Genomic DNA, 16,940 nt, shown 5'->3' on the forward strand with positions numbered 1-16,940 from the left:
AGGAACGAAGTGAACCAGCCTACAATAGATTATATCGTCCGTCCGTCCGATTAGGTGTAGCAACATCGCCCCCTACTGCAAACACTTGGCAGGACCCTACAAAAACCTTTAGACTCAGTGAGGCTTTCCTGGCTAAACAAGTGTAACATTCCCTTATAATTCCCTGAGATAGCTTTTAATTAAAACATTTAAATAAAAAATTCACTCATAATTCCCTGAGATAGCTTTTAATTAAAACATTTAAATTAAAAATTAACTCACAGCGGCCTAAAGCCTACAGCTAGGCCTAAAGCCTAGAACTAGGCCTCAAACTCTCCCTTCGTATCGTACCCCCGCGTGTGTGAAAGGGAGTTAATGTTTAACAATGTTACATTCCCTGATGTTTTTAAATAGAAACATTTAAATTTAAAGCTTTTACATAAATAATTAAAACATTTAAATTAAAAATTAACTCACAGCGGCCTAAAGCCTAGAACTAGGCCTCAAACTCTCCCTTCGTATCGTACCCCCGCGTGTGTGAAAGGGAGTTAATGTTTAACAATGTTACATTCCCTGATGTTTTTAAATAGAAACATTTAAATTTAAAGCTTTTACATTAATAATTAAAACATTTAAATTAAATATTAACTCACAGCGGCCTAAAGCCTACAGCTTGGCCTAAAGCCTAGAACTAGGCCTCAAACTCTCCCTTCGTATCGTCCGATTAGGTGTAGCAACATCGCCCCCTACTGCAAACACTTGGCAGGACCCTACAAAAACCTTTAGACTCAGTGAGGCTTTCCTGGCTAAACAAGTGTAATAATACATTATGTTTATATTCTTTGGTTATTCGTTCCTACCAGCCCACCCCGCAGGGACCTGTTACGTGTAAACGATACCATTTTACATGTAGCAAATGCTACGTGAACCCAGTGATAACGTGCCTGTTCACGAGGCATAACTTCCGTGCCTCTTGCTACTTTCGTAGCCGGTGCCTGACTTGCAGAAGCTGTTGTACTTCCTCCCATCCTTCACGTGACCCACGTCATCAAGCTGGCTCAGCCATCCAGTCATCGTGACCCTAATCCATTCTCTGGGAGCCCCCCCCCCCACCTCCATATGGTCTTCAGATCCACATTCCTAGAGATTCCACGGTCTCATTAAGAGTCCGTATTTCTTTTGGAGTTCCCTTACGCCAAATCACCGTGCTGCTTTGTTATGGTAATAGGTGCAGTGCTGCAAGTTTCTTTTTAAATGGTATTAAAATGCGTTTTGTGAGCAAGATTGACGCACCTCTCCCAACTTCTGGGCAACCCATGAGCACCAATCGGCCTTCCTGCACTAAGGGGCCACCCATAAATGACGTCACACACCTGGGGGGGGGGGGGTCAGACTTTTGTGACGAGGGGGGGGGTGTGAGAAATGTGACGTCACATCAAAATGCGCAACTTTAAATAAATATAGATTTCAACGTTTTTGGGTTAGATCGCGTTATTTATAAATGTGCCGTAACCCTCCACCACCCGACACGGCCAATCAGCAAAAAAGTGTCACGTTGACAAAAGACAAATAGTTCACTACTTTCACCCACCGGTGTGTTGAAGCGTGAAACGACAACATTTACAATTATTGAGTACGACGTTTCGCTGGTAATTGTGATTTAAACGTTTTTATTAACTTCTCAGCGAAAATAACAAAGAAACCCAACGAAAGCAACACTTGGAGTAACACTCCATCCCAGGCGTCTCGACAGGCCCCTTCCAATCTTCATCCCATTCGCGGGCGCCCCCACCTACAATACAACAAAGGCCAACCACCGCAACGCCCACCGCCCCGTGCCCCCCTTCCCCACCGTCGCCACCACCATTCACCCTCGCAACGCTCCTTCGCATCGCCCTCCCCCCCCCCCCCCCCCGTGTCTGGGCGTTCCTCACCTGCACACCTCAGTAGGCCAGTTAAATACGCACGGCCACCCCTCACCGTCCCTTCCCATACCCACGGGGCCACCTCCACTTTACGCCCGCGGCCCTGTGTCCCAACCTTGCCCGGTCCACTTCCATCACCCTTTCCAACAACCTCCTCGCCCATTGACATACCCCCACAGGCAACATAGGGGACCCATCCAGCTCCTTTCTGCGCGCCCCCCACAAAGCCTCCTTCGTCGCACCTATTATGGCCCACGCCCGGTCTCTGTCTCCCTCCCCCACCCCCCTCAAGGCACCCCACAATGTCCTGCTCAGTCACCTACGCCGGGTAGTACCGGTTCAGCAGCGGGCCGTTCCTCCATACCTCCCGCGCAAAGGGGCACCTCACCATTGCGTGTACCGCATCCTCATCCTTGCCACAACCTCTCGGGCATTTGGGGGAGTTTGCTAATTGCCGGGCGAACATGAAGCTCCTTGTCTCTAGCACCGCTAACCATGACAAGTCTCTTTGCTCCTTTGTGAGTGCCTTTGATGCGGTGTTCTTCCATACTTGCCGGTATACTGCTCTCTTTACCCCTGCCACCTCGCAGGCCTCCCCTTTATTCACTTCTGCCATCACTTTCTTGGGGGTCCATGGGCCCCTTTCCTGGTGCAAGCCATACTCCTTTATGTAATCCCCCACCACCGTATGCAGCCATCCCTGTGGCCAGGCCAGAGGCGTGCCCCTCGTCAGCTGGGACATCCCGAGCCCCCTCATTAACCACTCCAGACGGTACCTCAAGTAGCAGGCTGCCTTTTCCCGGGGTGCTTCGGAGTAGAACAGCCTCAGCGAGTTGCACTCAAAGGTTGAGAGCAGGACCCGCGCCACATCTGGGGCCCCCCTCCCCCCGTTCTCTACACATTTGTACATCGCTACCCTCTTTACCCTATCCACCCCCCCCCCCCCCCCAGATGAACCTAAATAATGCTGACATCAGGCTCCTTATCTCCCCCTTGCCTGGTGGGTATACATATGCTAGATAATTAAGGGTCGGCATCACCTCCGTCCTCACTACCGTGATCCTTCCATCGACAGCTTCCTCCCTGCCCACCTTCGCAGCTGCTCCCTCACCTGTCCTATCTTCCTTCCCCAGTTCCTCTCCGCTGACTTCTCTCGACAGAAGTCTATACCTAATATCCTGACCTCCTCTGTCCTCATCTCCAGCTCTGGTGGCCGCCCCTCGAACAGTCTCGAGTCTCCAAAGACCATCAGCGCACTTTTCTTGGCGTTTACCTTCAAACCAGAGGCCCATCCGAATCGTCTCGTCTCTTCCCCGGCCCCCCATACCGATGCCACGTCCCTGCAGAGGATGACCACGCCGTCCATGTACAGCACTACCTTCCCCTGTTCCTTGTTCCCTGGCACTGTCACTCCCCTGGTCCCCTGGCTATTCCGTATCGCCTGTGCGAGAGGTTCCATGCCCATTACAAACAGCACTGGGGACATCGGGCAACCTTCCCTTACCCCTGACTCCACTAAGATCGTCTCTGAGAGTTCTCCGTTCACCATCACCCTGGTCCTGAGTCCTTGGTATATGCATCTCACCCATTCCACCAGGGGCCCCCTCACTCCCATTTTGTCTAGCACTGCAAAGACGTACTCGTGTGAAAGCCGATCGAATGCCTTTTCCAGGTCCAGACTTAGGAGCCCCAGGGGGCACCCATCTCTCTCCCTCCACCTCGATCGCCTCCCGCAGTAGCACCAGTGAGTCCGAGATCTTTCGTCCCGGCACTGCACATGTTTGGTCGGGCTCGACCACCTCTCCCACCACCCTCCCCAAGCGTGTCACGACTATCTTTGCCATGATCTTATAGTCTGAGTTCAGAAGCGTAACTGGCCTCCAGTTTCCCAAATCTCTCCGGTCCCCCTTCCCCTTATACATCAGTGTGATGAGCCCCTCACTCATGTCTTATGGCACCAGGCCGCCCTCCAGCGTCTCCCTGCACATTTGCAGCATATCCTCCTTCAACAAATCCCAAAATGTGATGTAGAATTCCATCCAGTCCTGGTGTCTTGTTCCTGTTTTGCCTTCTCACCGCCTCTCCCACTTCCCCCATCTGGATCCTCTCTTTCATGTCTCAGCTCTCCCAGCAGAGCCTCCCGCATCCCCTTATCCATTCCCTTCCTCCCATATCACTCCCCATAGTAATCCCTCGCTATCTCTATCATTCCCTCAGTCGTTACCTGCCTGCTTCTAGTCGGGCTCACCAATTCCTTAACTGTGTTATCTCCTGTCCTGCATTTCTTAAAGAAGTATCTCGTACACTTTTCCTCCTCTTCCGTTACCCTGACTCTTGCCCTGTATATCAGCTGCCTGGCTCTCCTCTCTAATACCGAGGATAGCCTCCCCTTCAACCTCTCTATGTCCTCGCCCACGGGGAACCCCAGCTCCATTAATCTGTAATTCTTCTCGATCCTGGCATTCCATAACTGCAGCTCCCTCTTCACGCTCCTCCCCCTGCTATATATCTGGAAGAGAGCCTTTATCCTGCCCTTCACCATACTCCACCACTCAACCCTCGTGGCGAAGCATTCCTGGAGGGTCGTCCAGTCTTTGTACCGCTTTACGAAGTCGTCCACCTTTCCGTCTGCCAACAGGCTCACATTCATCTTCCAGGTCCCCTTCCCTATTTTCAGGCCGCCTGGAATGCCGAGTTTTGCCTTTACCAAATTGTGGTCTGAAAGGGGGAAATGTTCCAAATCTGCCCCTTTCACCCTCACATTGGCAGACAAAAAGGAAGTCTATTCGCGATTGCGTTCCACCGCCCTTATTCGACCACGTATATCCTGGTCTCATCGGGTGCACCTTTCTGAAGGCATCCGTCATTTCAAAGTCCTCCATCAACTCTTTGAGCTTCCGAGAGGATGGGTCAAGCTTCCTCCTCGCGGCAACCGATAACAAGTCTGTCAGGTGCAATGGGCAATTAAAATCGCCCCCCATTATGATCTGCCCTCTCGTGGCCAGCGGGGTCGCCACGTTATTCCACATGTCCATCCTTCCTGCACATGTCGTGGGGGCGTACACATTTATCAGTCTCAGTTCCGCATCCCCACAGGATACGTCCACATAGTGGAGACGTCCCGGGATCACCTCTTGGGACCCCGTTATTTGTATACCCCTCCTGCCTTGGAGGGTAACCACCCCTGTGCATCGGTTTTCATTGCCCCCTGACCAGAAGTAGTACCCGTCCCAGCCCTCCAACAGCTCCTCCCGGCCCAGGGTATATGGTAGGTGACATTCTTGGAAGATGACCACCTCCCTCTTGGTAGCCTGCAGCAGTTGCATTATCGCTCCTCTCCTCCCCTTTCCCTTCAAACTTCTCACATTCACGGATGCCACGGTAAGTTCCATGTCGGGATGTGTCTCAATCCGACTCCGCCCTCTCCACTCGCCCTCCGTAACAGCTTTCGTTCGCCAGCTCCCGCAGCTTCATCTTGCCCCTTGCTCACAAGGGTTTCCCCCTGCGCCGGCTCCCCACCATTTCCTCTATCCCCTCCCTCGAGGCCTCCGTGTCCGGCGAAGAGTCCGAGGGTTCAGTGCTGCCTGAAGGGGCGATTTTTTTTGGGGCTCTCTGTAGCTTCCTTTCCCTTCCGGGTGGTCCCTCCCATGTCTCGCTGCCGCCTTCCTGCTGCTGTCGTTCCCCTTTTCCTTCATCCTCCTCCACCGCCTCCGCCCAGTCTTCCACAGTCGTCTCGGAGATGCTGCCCATGCCGTCGCTCCCCTCCCCCGCCAGCCCCCCCTCCTGCTCGCTCAATGTCGATTCTTCTCTTTCCGCGGGTCTCTCCCCTTCTCCCGCTCTGCCCGTCGCCAGTGGCCGCTGCTCGGCCACCTCCCCTCGCTCCTCCCTCTCCAATTCACTATCCGGCCCCAGTCTGGCCCCGCCCCCCTATACACCCTAACCCTGTTGGTATACGATTCCGGACAGTTTCTGTATAGATGTTCTCTGCTACCGCAGAGATTACATTGTGCCGGGACCCTGCACTCTTCCACCACGTGGTCTAGTGCCTTGCATCTATGCAAACCCTCGCCTCGCACGCTGCGGCCAGGTGTCCGCGTCCCCCACACCTACACAGTTTGAGCTGTCCCGCATATACAACATATCCCCAGCTGCCTCCTATATTCAGCGCACTTGGGATGTGTCTCAGGGAACCCCCCCCCCTGTCTTCAGCCGCACCCTCCATTGTCTAGCCCCTGTCCATATCCCCACCGAATCCTTCACCTTCTTACAGCCCGACAGTACCAAGCAATGCTGTCTCAACCAGACCTCCACGTCATGGTCATATAGAGCTGCATTATATAGGAAGACAGTCACCACCTTTGTATCCAGCTCCGATAGCAGCTGCAACTTCATTGATGCCAGCGGCTTCTCCTCCACCTTCTCGAAGCGGGTCAAGAATCTCTGTAGCAGGGGGCTTGAGTTGAAACTAACATCAAAAACCCTCCCTCCCGGCAGGGCTATCAAGCAGTACAGGTCTGTTGGCTCTATTTGTAACAGGCCCATCACTATTGACCGTACAAAGGTCACCCGGTTGATTGTCACCTCCGCCACCTCGTCCTTCATCGCCACTCTGACGCAGTTATGTCGTCTGACGTGAGGTGGTGTTAGGCTCGCCCCTGCCCCGCCTCGCCACCCCCCCCCCCCCCGCTCGTTTCCGGGGCCTCCCAGCCCCCCCCCAGCGTCCACTGCCATCTTCTCCCCCTGGGCCTCCCACAGCCTCAGGGTTGCTGGCATCTCCCTGGCCTCGTCTCCCACCCTCTGCTCGGGGGCACCCGCCCCCTGCCCCCCGGCACCATACCTCTTCCTCCTCGGCCCTCCTCGCCCACCCCATCAGCTCCCGCTCTCCCTTCCATTTCTGCCACCCGCCCCATCTGCCGTGCCTCCGCCACCCTCCTCTCAACCCCTCGCCGTGCCTTCCTCTCACCTCCCCCTGCCGCCGGCAGGTCAACCTGGTCACTCCAGTCCCCCTCGGCCCCGCGGGTGGTGTCGGTGGCCCTCTGCTCTCTCCGCGTCTCCATCTTGCCTCCTGCAATCGCCATCTGGCCAACTCGGTCGTCCCGGGCTCCCTCAGCAGTGCAGGTGGCGTCCATTGCTCTTGGCGCTCGCCATACCTCCTTTTCGTCTGCTGCGACCGCTAGCTGGGCGGCTCGGTCGTCCCGGTCTTCCTCGGCAACTCGGATGGCACCCGTAGCCCTCGACTCTCGCCATGTCCCCTCCTCGTCCGCTGCGACTTCCATCTCGACGCTCTGGCAGTCCCAGCCTCTTGGTAGCACGGTCATCCCCGGCCTCACGGCCAGGTCCCTCGCAGGCCTCGGAGCTGGTGGTTGTCTCGCGGGAGATTGCTGTGGCGATAGCAGCTTGAAGTCCGGACGGGCTGGAAGGATCCACCTCGGTGCAACGATTTGAGGCGGAGGGAGGGGGGTATTGTAATTATATACTAGATAAGTAATCAGGCAATTGTTACGATGTGAGTTGTAGATTAGTAATCAGTTGTAATGTGTGTTATTGTAATTATATGTTACGTTAGTAATCAGTTAGTATTTGTTTCCCCTATAAGGAATTGTAATATGTATTATTTATTAATACGCTTCCAGGCCGCACTAAGCCTGTAGCTGTCTGAGCGGTTAAAGTTATTTCTGTTTCTCTCAATTTCAATGGATTCTCTCATTAGTCTTTGCCAGTAGTAATTAGTTTTACACAACACTTCAACGTTATCAAAAGCATGTTCTGCCACTGCCGACAGTTGTGTTTGAGATAGTTTTATATTTATTTGGTGTTCTTTTAGTCTTACACTGATGTTACGCCCCGTCTGTCCAATATAACATCTGCCACATAAACAATTAATCCGATATACACCTTCTGTTGATAATTTACGTAATTCGTCTTTAGTGCAAGTTACTAGTTTTTGAATTTTGTGTACTGTACCAAATCTTACTGTAATGTTTTTCTTTTGCAAAACACGGGCTAATTTATCAGTTACTCCTGAGATACATGGTATTTTTATTGTTTTAACAATCTGATCGCTTTCAGCAGTGTTGCTTTGCGATCGTGATTTGGCATTTAGTGCTCTGTTAATTTGAGCATTATTGTAGCCACTCTGTCTTAGTGCTTCTTTAACATGTTTAATCTCTCTCACTAGACTTTCACCATCTGATGCTGTTTTAGCCCGATGTTTGAGCGTCTTGATAAGAGAGTATTTCTGAGCTGGGTGATGATGCGAATCTGCATTCAGATAGGCATCAGTGTGCGTTTGCTTTCCGTAAACGCTGTGTGTTATTTTACCATTTAGGCCGTGTCCGAGCAAAATATCCAGGAAAGGGAGTGTTATTCACCTCCATTTCCATGGTGAACTGGATGGCCGGGTTTTGTGCATTGAGATTATTTAGAAGATCGTTAAGTGTATCTTTACCATGTGGCCAGGCAACCAAAGTGTCATCCACATATCTAAACCAAAAGGATGGTTTTAATGTGCTCGAGGCAAGTGCTCTTGTTTCAAAGTTTTCCATGTACAGATTTGCTATAACAGGAGATAAAGGAGAGCCCATTGTTGCTCCTTCCCTTTGTTTAAAGAAATCGCCTCTCCATAAGAAGTAAGTGTTATTTAAACAATGGTCAGCGAGTTTCGGAATATATTTTGGCAAACCTGTATTCTTTACCAGTGTATCAAGTAATTTAAGCGACTCGCTCACTGGAACCTTAGTGAATAGCAAAATATCATTAGGGTTAAGTTTAATAGCTTGGATAACATTCACTAAATCTTTTGAATTTCTTATGAATGAAGATGTCCTACCGATGTAGGACTATATTTGTTTAGTTATATATTTTGCTAATTTATATGTGGCAGAGCCACTTGTACTGACTATGGGTCGTAATGGGATGCCAATTTTACGAATCTTTGGCAGCCCATACAGTCTCGGTGGTTTTGAAGTCCCTTGGCTTAATTAGGCATTGCTCATTCTTCGGGATTAATGAATTTGCAATGATTGCAGTAGTCTTACGTTCCAAAGTATTAGTTGGATCTCGTTTAATTTTAATGTAGGTACTTTCTTCTAATACATCTTTAATTTTATTATCATAATCGGCTCGTGACATCACTACACTCAATTGATTTTGATAACGTTGAAGTGTTGTGTAAAACGAATTACTACTGGCAAAGACTAATTAGAGAATCCATTGAAATTGAGAGAAACAGAAATAACTTTAACTGCTCAGACAGCTACAGGCTTAGTGCGGCCTGGAAGCGTATTATTAAATAATACATAACATATTACAATTCCTTATAGGGGAAACAAATACTTACTAACTGATTACTAACGTAGCATATGATTACAATAACACATTACAACTGATTACTAATCTACAACTCACATCGTAACAATTGCCTGATTACCAATCTAGTATATCATTACAATAACCCCCCCCTCTGCCTCAAATCGTTGCACCTGATGAGTTAAATGATGACGTCACCCTGCTGCTGCTCTATTTAAGACCGGGAGCAAGAGCAGAGCCTCACCATTCTGGCGAATTGCCCGATGAGGAGGGGGGGGGTTGGTGGTGCGGTGCCTCTGTATCTCTGCTGGTGTCGTGCCAAGTCTCGGCTCCCTGGCTGCCTGGCCAGTGGCAGCCTCGCAGGCCCTCGGGGGCATGGCGACCAAGCGCTCTGGGGTGGTGAGCCAAGGTGAGCGGGCGGGGTTGGCTGCTGCAGAGGCGGAGGATGGTGAGGTGGGACTGCCTGGAGGAGGGAGACCCGCAGAGGAGAGGGACGAGGCGCGCGCGTCTACCTCGAGGCGAGCGGAGGAGGATGCCTGGTGGCAGTGGGCGAGGAAGGGAGAGGAGCCGACGAGGAGTGGAATGGTGTCGGCCAGCCCAGGAGAGGAGGCAGAGGAAGCACCGAGCTCGGTGGGCCTGCAGGCGCAAGGTGCCCAAAGCGACGCTGTCCAGGCAAGTCCTGGTCCTGTGGGGGCAGGGCGGCCCCAGGAGCGCGCAGGGCGGTGGCGCGGAGGATCGGGGGGGAACTTCACCCCGATACACGCCAAGCGGCACAATTGTGTACGGATGTCCTTCAAAGAGGACGTGCCAGAGGAAGTCACTATCGACAGACCGAGGTTCGTGCGGTTTGTGATGATAGAAACTCTGCGAGTGGATCCTGCGGATCTGTTTTGTTTGATTGCCCTGCCAGGTGGCCGGGCTTTTGACGTGAGCTTCAAGACAAGTAACTTGCTGCAACGCTTTATGACTTTGTTCGAGGAGAAGGCGGGGGAGAGGCCACTGTCACTGCTTAAGCTCCAACTGCTCTCCGAGCTAGACACAAAAATTGTCACCGTGTTTTTGTATAATGAGACTCTGCCAGACCACGACGTCGAGGTGTGGCTGAGGCAGCACTGCCTGGTGCTTTCGGACAGTAAACGGGTCCAAGACTCTTTAGGGATCTGGACGGGCGCCAAACAATGGCGAGTGAGGTTGAGAACGGCAGAAGGGGCTCTGCAACACATCCCGAGCGCCCTGAACATTGGTGGCAATAGGGGCTATGTGGTGTATGCGGGGCAGCTGAAGCTCTGCAGGCGATGTGGGGGAAGCGGCCATCTGGCTGCAGCGTGCGAGGCACGGATATGTTTCCGATGCAAGGCACGGGACCATGTTGTGACAGAATGCTGCGCCCCGGCATTGTGCAACCTATGCGGGACTAAAGACCACCTGTACAGGGACTGCCCGCTGTCATACGCAAACAAGGTCCGCGCACATAGGAGCAGGGTGGCGGATGGAGAAGGGGAGGTGGCCGAGGATGGGCTGAAGCCAACGCAGCCCGGCGGGAAGATGGAGGACGGGGGTGGAGAGGTGGGCAGGCAGGGTACGCCACTGCAGGACAGGAGGGAGGAGGGGGAGATGACGCCGGAGGAAGACGCGGATCCCACGGGCCGGCAGGTGGAACACCCCGGGGACAAGGACGAGGAGCCCGTGGGAAAACCCCCCGACCCAACGGTGGTTGACTGGGCGGAGGCGGTGGAGGCGGGGGAGGACGGAGAGGAGCAGCAGAGGGAGAGCACCAGGAGGGAGAAATTCAAGAAGGTGGTGAAAAGGAAGCGGAAAGCGCCGCGTGGCCCAGCGAGGACGACCCGCAAACGGGACCTGGAGGCAACAGACTCCTCGATGGACGCGAGGTCGTCGGAAGATGGTGCCGTGGCGGCTAAGGCCAACCAGGGAAGAGGGCTGCCCAAGGAGCCTAGGAGAGCGGAAAAGTTGCAGGGATTGGCTGACACAAACCTGTACGAACTATTGGACGACGAGCCTGGGTAGGGAGAGGCAATTCTGGGTATGGACCTCAGGGTAGCATCAGTAAACGTGAGGGGAATGTGGGGCAGGGCTAGGAGGGGGGCCATTCTACATTTCCTACGGTCCCTGAAAAAGGACGTTTACTTTTTACAGGAGTGCCACTTGCCATACTCCCTTGGTCGAGAGGATCTGGCTAGGGACTGGGAGGGACACTGCTTCTGGTCCGGAAGCAATGTTAATAGGTGCTCAGGAGTGGTTATCCTCCTAGGTAGAAAGAACATAGAGGTGCAGGAGGCCCGAGAAGTGGTCCCGGGACGACTCCACTATGTCGATGTTGCAGATGGTGGGGCGGCGGTCCGACTGATCAATGTGTATGCCCCCACAGGCTCTCCGGAACGTGTGGAGTTGCTAGAGAAGGTGGCAGCCTTGCTGCTAACACGAAGGCACATCGTCATGGGGGGTGATTTTAATTGCCCGCTAACCCTGGCGGACACACTGCCAGTTGCCGGATGTCAAAAGTTGGACCCCTCCTCTAGGAGGCTGGGGGCTTTGGTTGAAGATTTTGATTTGATTGATTCTTACCGGTCATTACACCCAAAGCGACCAGGGTTCACGTGGTCGAGTTGTTTGGGAACCTCACACTCGAGGATTGATTTCCTCTTTGTCTCTGCCAAGGTTAAGGCGGAGAGGGTGGAAAACGAACCTTTCTCTTTTTCCGACCATAAGATGATAGCTGGGGGGCTCAGAATCCCAGATGGGCTGAGGTTGGGAAGGGGAATCTGGCGCATGAACTCGGGACTGCTGGAGGACAAAAAGGTGGTGGAGGAATTTGTCAGGCAGTACGAGGAATGGAGGAGCCTGCGGTGCTGCTTTGGCACGATAGCTGAATGGTGGGGAATGATGAAGGGGCGAATTAAGACCTTTTTCCAGTCCCAGAGCAGAAGGAGGAGCATAGGGGTTGCGTTGCGGGGATTGAATGAGAGATTGGAGGGAGCGTATAAACCAGGCCTCCTAAAACTGTAGATTCGCTATAAATAGCGCCACATATCTACAAACTAAGCCTGGCTGCGTCTACAAACTAAGCTAGTCTGTATAGTTTGTAGATATGCACAGTTTTAGGAGGCCTGACGTATACGTACACGGCAACAATCAAGAACGAGATGCGCTTCGAGCTCGCCATGGACCACGTCGGTGTCGGCATGTCGTTCCGTCAAACGGCTGCTGCCATCGATCATGCCAGGATCCGCACCAACACGCCGAAGCTGCAGGGCATGAACGACCTCATCGTCGCACAGTCAGTCCGTGTTCTGGTGGCCGTCGGGCTTCAGATGATCGCCAGGATAATCGACGATCCATCGGTGTGGGACTTCTCTCTGGCTGGCGACGGCAGTACTCACCGCGGCCAGTCGTTCTTCGACCTGCGCACCCGCGTTTGTTACCGCGGCTTCCTCGTCAATCTGCACCTGGTCGCGATCCCTATGTTCGAGCGTCACACTGCTCAGAACATCTTCCGCATGCTCGTCAAGTTCCTCGATGCGCTGTACCCCAACTGGCACGCCAAGCTGATTGGCTTTTCATCGGACGGCGAGAATACGATGACTGGGCGTCATGGGGGGCTGGTGACGCTCATTGTGAAGGAGGCCGAGAACGACGTCATTCGAATCTGGTGTCCGCCTCATCAGATCGATATTGTGGTCAAGAAATCCGCCGAGTGTGTCTTCGATGGCAGCTGGGTGAAGATCGTGTACGACTTTTCGGTGTACCTCCGCGCCCAAAACAACCTGATCATCAAGATGAAGGTCAAGTGCCCCAGGAAGGCTAACCGATGGGCCAATCTCGGGAACGTGCTCAAGTTCTACAAGCAGTACCGCCGAGCATTGATCGAGTACACTACTGAGAACAACCCCGCGAAGCTGCCCACCGCCGATTGGTGGGTTCTTACCTACGCGCTCGCGCCCGCCATCGACGCCATCAACGTCACTATCGTCCAGCTCCAGAGCCAGTCGCTGCTCATCGCGCAGCAGAAGGAGCATATTCAGTCGCTTATCGGGTCGCTCACCGTTTTGTTCAGTGTTGAGATTGTTGATGGCGTCAACAATCGTGATGAGGCATACGTGTCGTATCATGATCAGTCGATGCGCATCGCGTCTGCCGCGATCATTGCCCACATTGAGGACCAGGGATCGTTTGCGCAGGAGAGCTACGAGGGTCTCAATGAGGTCGACAAGACAAGGATCGTCAAGGAGATCTCGATATATGCGATGACGCTGATCGCGGGTCTCAACGACGTCAAAGCAGAGCGTAACGACGCCAATCGAGCTCTCGACCAGGATGCGGCGCCCGTGATGCCCGCTCAGCTCGTGAAGATGCGTCCTGGTGTGTTCGTGAAGGACGTGCTGGCAGTGCATCGCGTGCATGTTACGAAATTCTGGTCAGCTGTGAAGGTCGACATGGTCGAGGAGGAGCATCGCCAACTGGTCAAGTTCTACAAGGAGGACACGATCATTCACGACGCCATCAACAAGCACACCAACACGACGACATTCAACGACGCGTGGGATGTGCTGCCGAGTGGTTTCGACAACCTCGCGCTTTCAGCGGCGGGTTGGCATCGGTGCTCGCCAACACGACGGCGGTCGAGTCGGACTTCTCGATACTCAAGTGGGAACTCGACGAGTTCCGCAGTTCTATGATGCATCTGTCCCTTGAGGGCATCTTCCAGACAAAGCAGCGTGGCCTCCTGGTGTCGTTGCTTCGTTAGCGAGCGTAAATCAATGAAACAATGAGGCTCTATAGATGATCTACATTTATTCTACAAACTAATCCTGGCGGTGTCTACAAACTAAGTTAGTCTGTATAGTTTGTAGATATGCACAGTTTTAGGAGGCCTGGTATAAACTGATGGAACTGGGATTCCCCGTCATGGGAGAAATAAAGCAACTAAAAGATAGGATCTCTGTGGTGTTGGAGAAGCAGGCCGCGCAACTTGCTTTCAGGGCTCGGGTGAAGGCGGTCGAGGAGGGTGAGCGTTGCACGCGTTTTTTCTTCAAGAAATGCAGGAAAGCGGACAACACAATCCTAGAATTGGTATGTCCCAGGTTAGGTAGACTCAAGCACACAGAGGAGATAACGGAGGCTGCCAGGGGTTACTTCAAGGAATTGTACAGGAGTAGGCCGTCAGACGAAGGGGCGCGGAGCACACTGCTAGGGGGGGTAGATAGGGTTATTGGGACTCCTGAGGAGATGAACAAGCATATCCAGAGGGCAGAATTGGATGAGGTGGTGGGGGGATTACGTCGGCACAGAGCACCAGGGGTAGATGGGATACTGGCTGAATTCTATGTTACGTTTTGGAGTACCCTCAGGGACGACATGTGGCAGATGTATAAGGAAATTACGGAGGAAGGCCCTGTGCCAGATTCAATGACAAGAGGGGTCATAACCCTTGTATACAAGGGGAAGGGGCAGCGCAGTGACCTCGGGAGCTGGCACCCGATCACCCTGCTGAACACCGATTATAAAATCCTGGCCAAAGTTATCGCAGCATGACTGGGGAAGGTGGTGGGGGAGGTGGTGGGGTCTGACCAGAAGTGTGCGGTTCCGGGCAGGCGGATATCCGATAACTTCGTTCTGTTGAGGGAGGTGGTGGAAACCACTGTAGAGAGGGGTAATTCATTGGGTCTACTCAGTTTGGATCAGGAGAAGGCATTTGATAGCATCTCGCACGATTATTTGTTCGTGGTTTAGAGGCGAATGGGGGTGGGGAAACAGCTTATTGACTGGATAAGGAAACTATATCATAAGCTCACAGGTAGCCTGCTAATAAATGGAGTCCTCTCGGAAGGGTTTCCAATTGGGTCCGGTGTGCGGCAGGGGTGCCCTGTGTCGCCGGTGTTATTCATAATGTGCATGGAGCCTTTTGCCCAGGCTGTCAGGGGAAGCCGGCTGATTAGAGGGGTGAGCATGCCAGGGTGTGCGGAACCAGCAAAAATTGCAACGTATATGGACGATGTTGTCATTTTCTGTGGGAATGTTGCTTCGGTATGGGAGGCCCTAGGTCTTGCGGATAGATTATTTTTGGCCTCAGGATTAAAGGTGAATGTAAGCAAAAGTGAGTTGCTGATATTCGGTGACCCCAGGTTATTTGAGGGCCGCCCGCCAGGTATAACGGTCCTGGTGGAGGGGATCAAAATCTTAGGAGTCACGTTCTATAGGGAGGACTCTGCGGCTAAGAATTGGCGGGGAAAAGAGTGCATGGTGAGAGGCAGGCTGGCTGGTTGGGCAGACAGGTGCCTTTCAATGGAAGGTAGAATGTTGGTCTTGAGGGTGGAAATCCTCCCGGTACTTATCTACCTGGCCTACGTGTTCCCGCCGGGGGCACAAATGGCAAAAAGGTTGGAGCGCCTGTTCTTCAAGTTCATCTGGGGGGGAGGGATGGACCGAGTGAAGAGAGAAACAATGTACAAACGTGCCGAGAACGGTGGGAGGGGGGCCCCGAATGTCGCGTGCATCCTCGACACAATTTTTGTCTGTAATACGCTGCGACTATATTTCTCCAATGGGCTCCAGGTGAAAGCCTCGTATTATGTTCTGTACAGACTGGCGTGGCTCCTGAGGCGGGCTAAGCATGGCGGCGTTGCCGCGCGGCACCCCCCTGGCTTGGCCTCAGGGGTGGTTGTGCACCACGGTAAATGAATACATCACGAAGTACGAGCCGGACCGGACACGGGGGTCATGGGTTCCCAGGGAAGTCCTGGCGGAAATGTCGAAAAAGGAGGTCTGCACAGAGGTGCCAGGTGCTCGGGGTACCCGGGCCCGACAAATTTGGGAAAATGTAGCATCGGCAGCCCTGACGAAAAGGCAGCGGGACTTATCCTGGCTGGCCGCATGGGACAGGCTGGAGTGCAGGCTATTTATGTGTTCCCGCAGATTGGCCCGCTCTCCTGATTGCCCGAGAGGCTGCGACCTGGGAGAGAGCGCTGCTCATGCCCTCGTACAGTGCCCATTTGCCCAGGAGGTGTGGGAGTTAAGTCGACCCCTGCTGTCCCATTTCTGCCCCGTAAAGGCCACAGCGCCTAATATGATTTGGGGGATGTTCAGGCAGAGGGCGGGTGGGGTCTGGGCTCAGGCATGGGCCGTCATAGGTGCCGTAAAAGAGGCCCTGTGGACGGCGCGCCAGAAGCTGATTAAGGGCGTCTATATGTCGCCTCCCGAGGTATACCGACTAGCCAGGGGGCTGTTAGAGAGGGTGGTGGAGGTGGAGCGGGCGACAACGGGCAGAGCAGCCACAAACGCGAAGTGGCGATGGCCGCCACCCAAGTGCGGGATAGGCTGAATTCGAAACGACCCCCCCCCCCCTTCGACGAGAATGGGTGGATGAACGTACCCCCCCCCCCTTCCTCCGTTGCGACGGTGACTTCTTGTTTTTTTCTGAGTAAAGGGTGTGAAAGAGGGGAACTCGATCGCGGCGCACTCGGTGCATCGACTGTAAAGAGGATCCCCTGTTCCCGTTACGTTCATGTTACGTTCATGTGGTTTTTCCGGTCTTTTGCTGTTATTTTGGCTGTACAAGGCAAAGGCCTGCTCTTGATTGAAAGGAAATAAAAAACTTTAAATCGCAATTACTAGCGAAGCGTCTTACTCAAAAATTGTAAATGATGTGGTTTCACGCTTCAACACACCGGTGGGCTAAAGTAGAGAACTATTTGTCTTTTGTCTACGTAACAC

This window comes from Lethenteron reissneri, chromosome 62, assembly GCF_015708825.2.
Source record: "Lethenteron reissneri isolate LAM-NWPU_2019-01 chromosome 62, ASM1570882v1, whole genome shotgun sequence".
NCBI lineage: Eukaryota > Metazoa > Chordata > Hyperoartia > Petromyzontiformes > Petromyzontidae > Lethenteron > Lethenteron reissneri.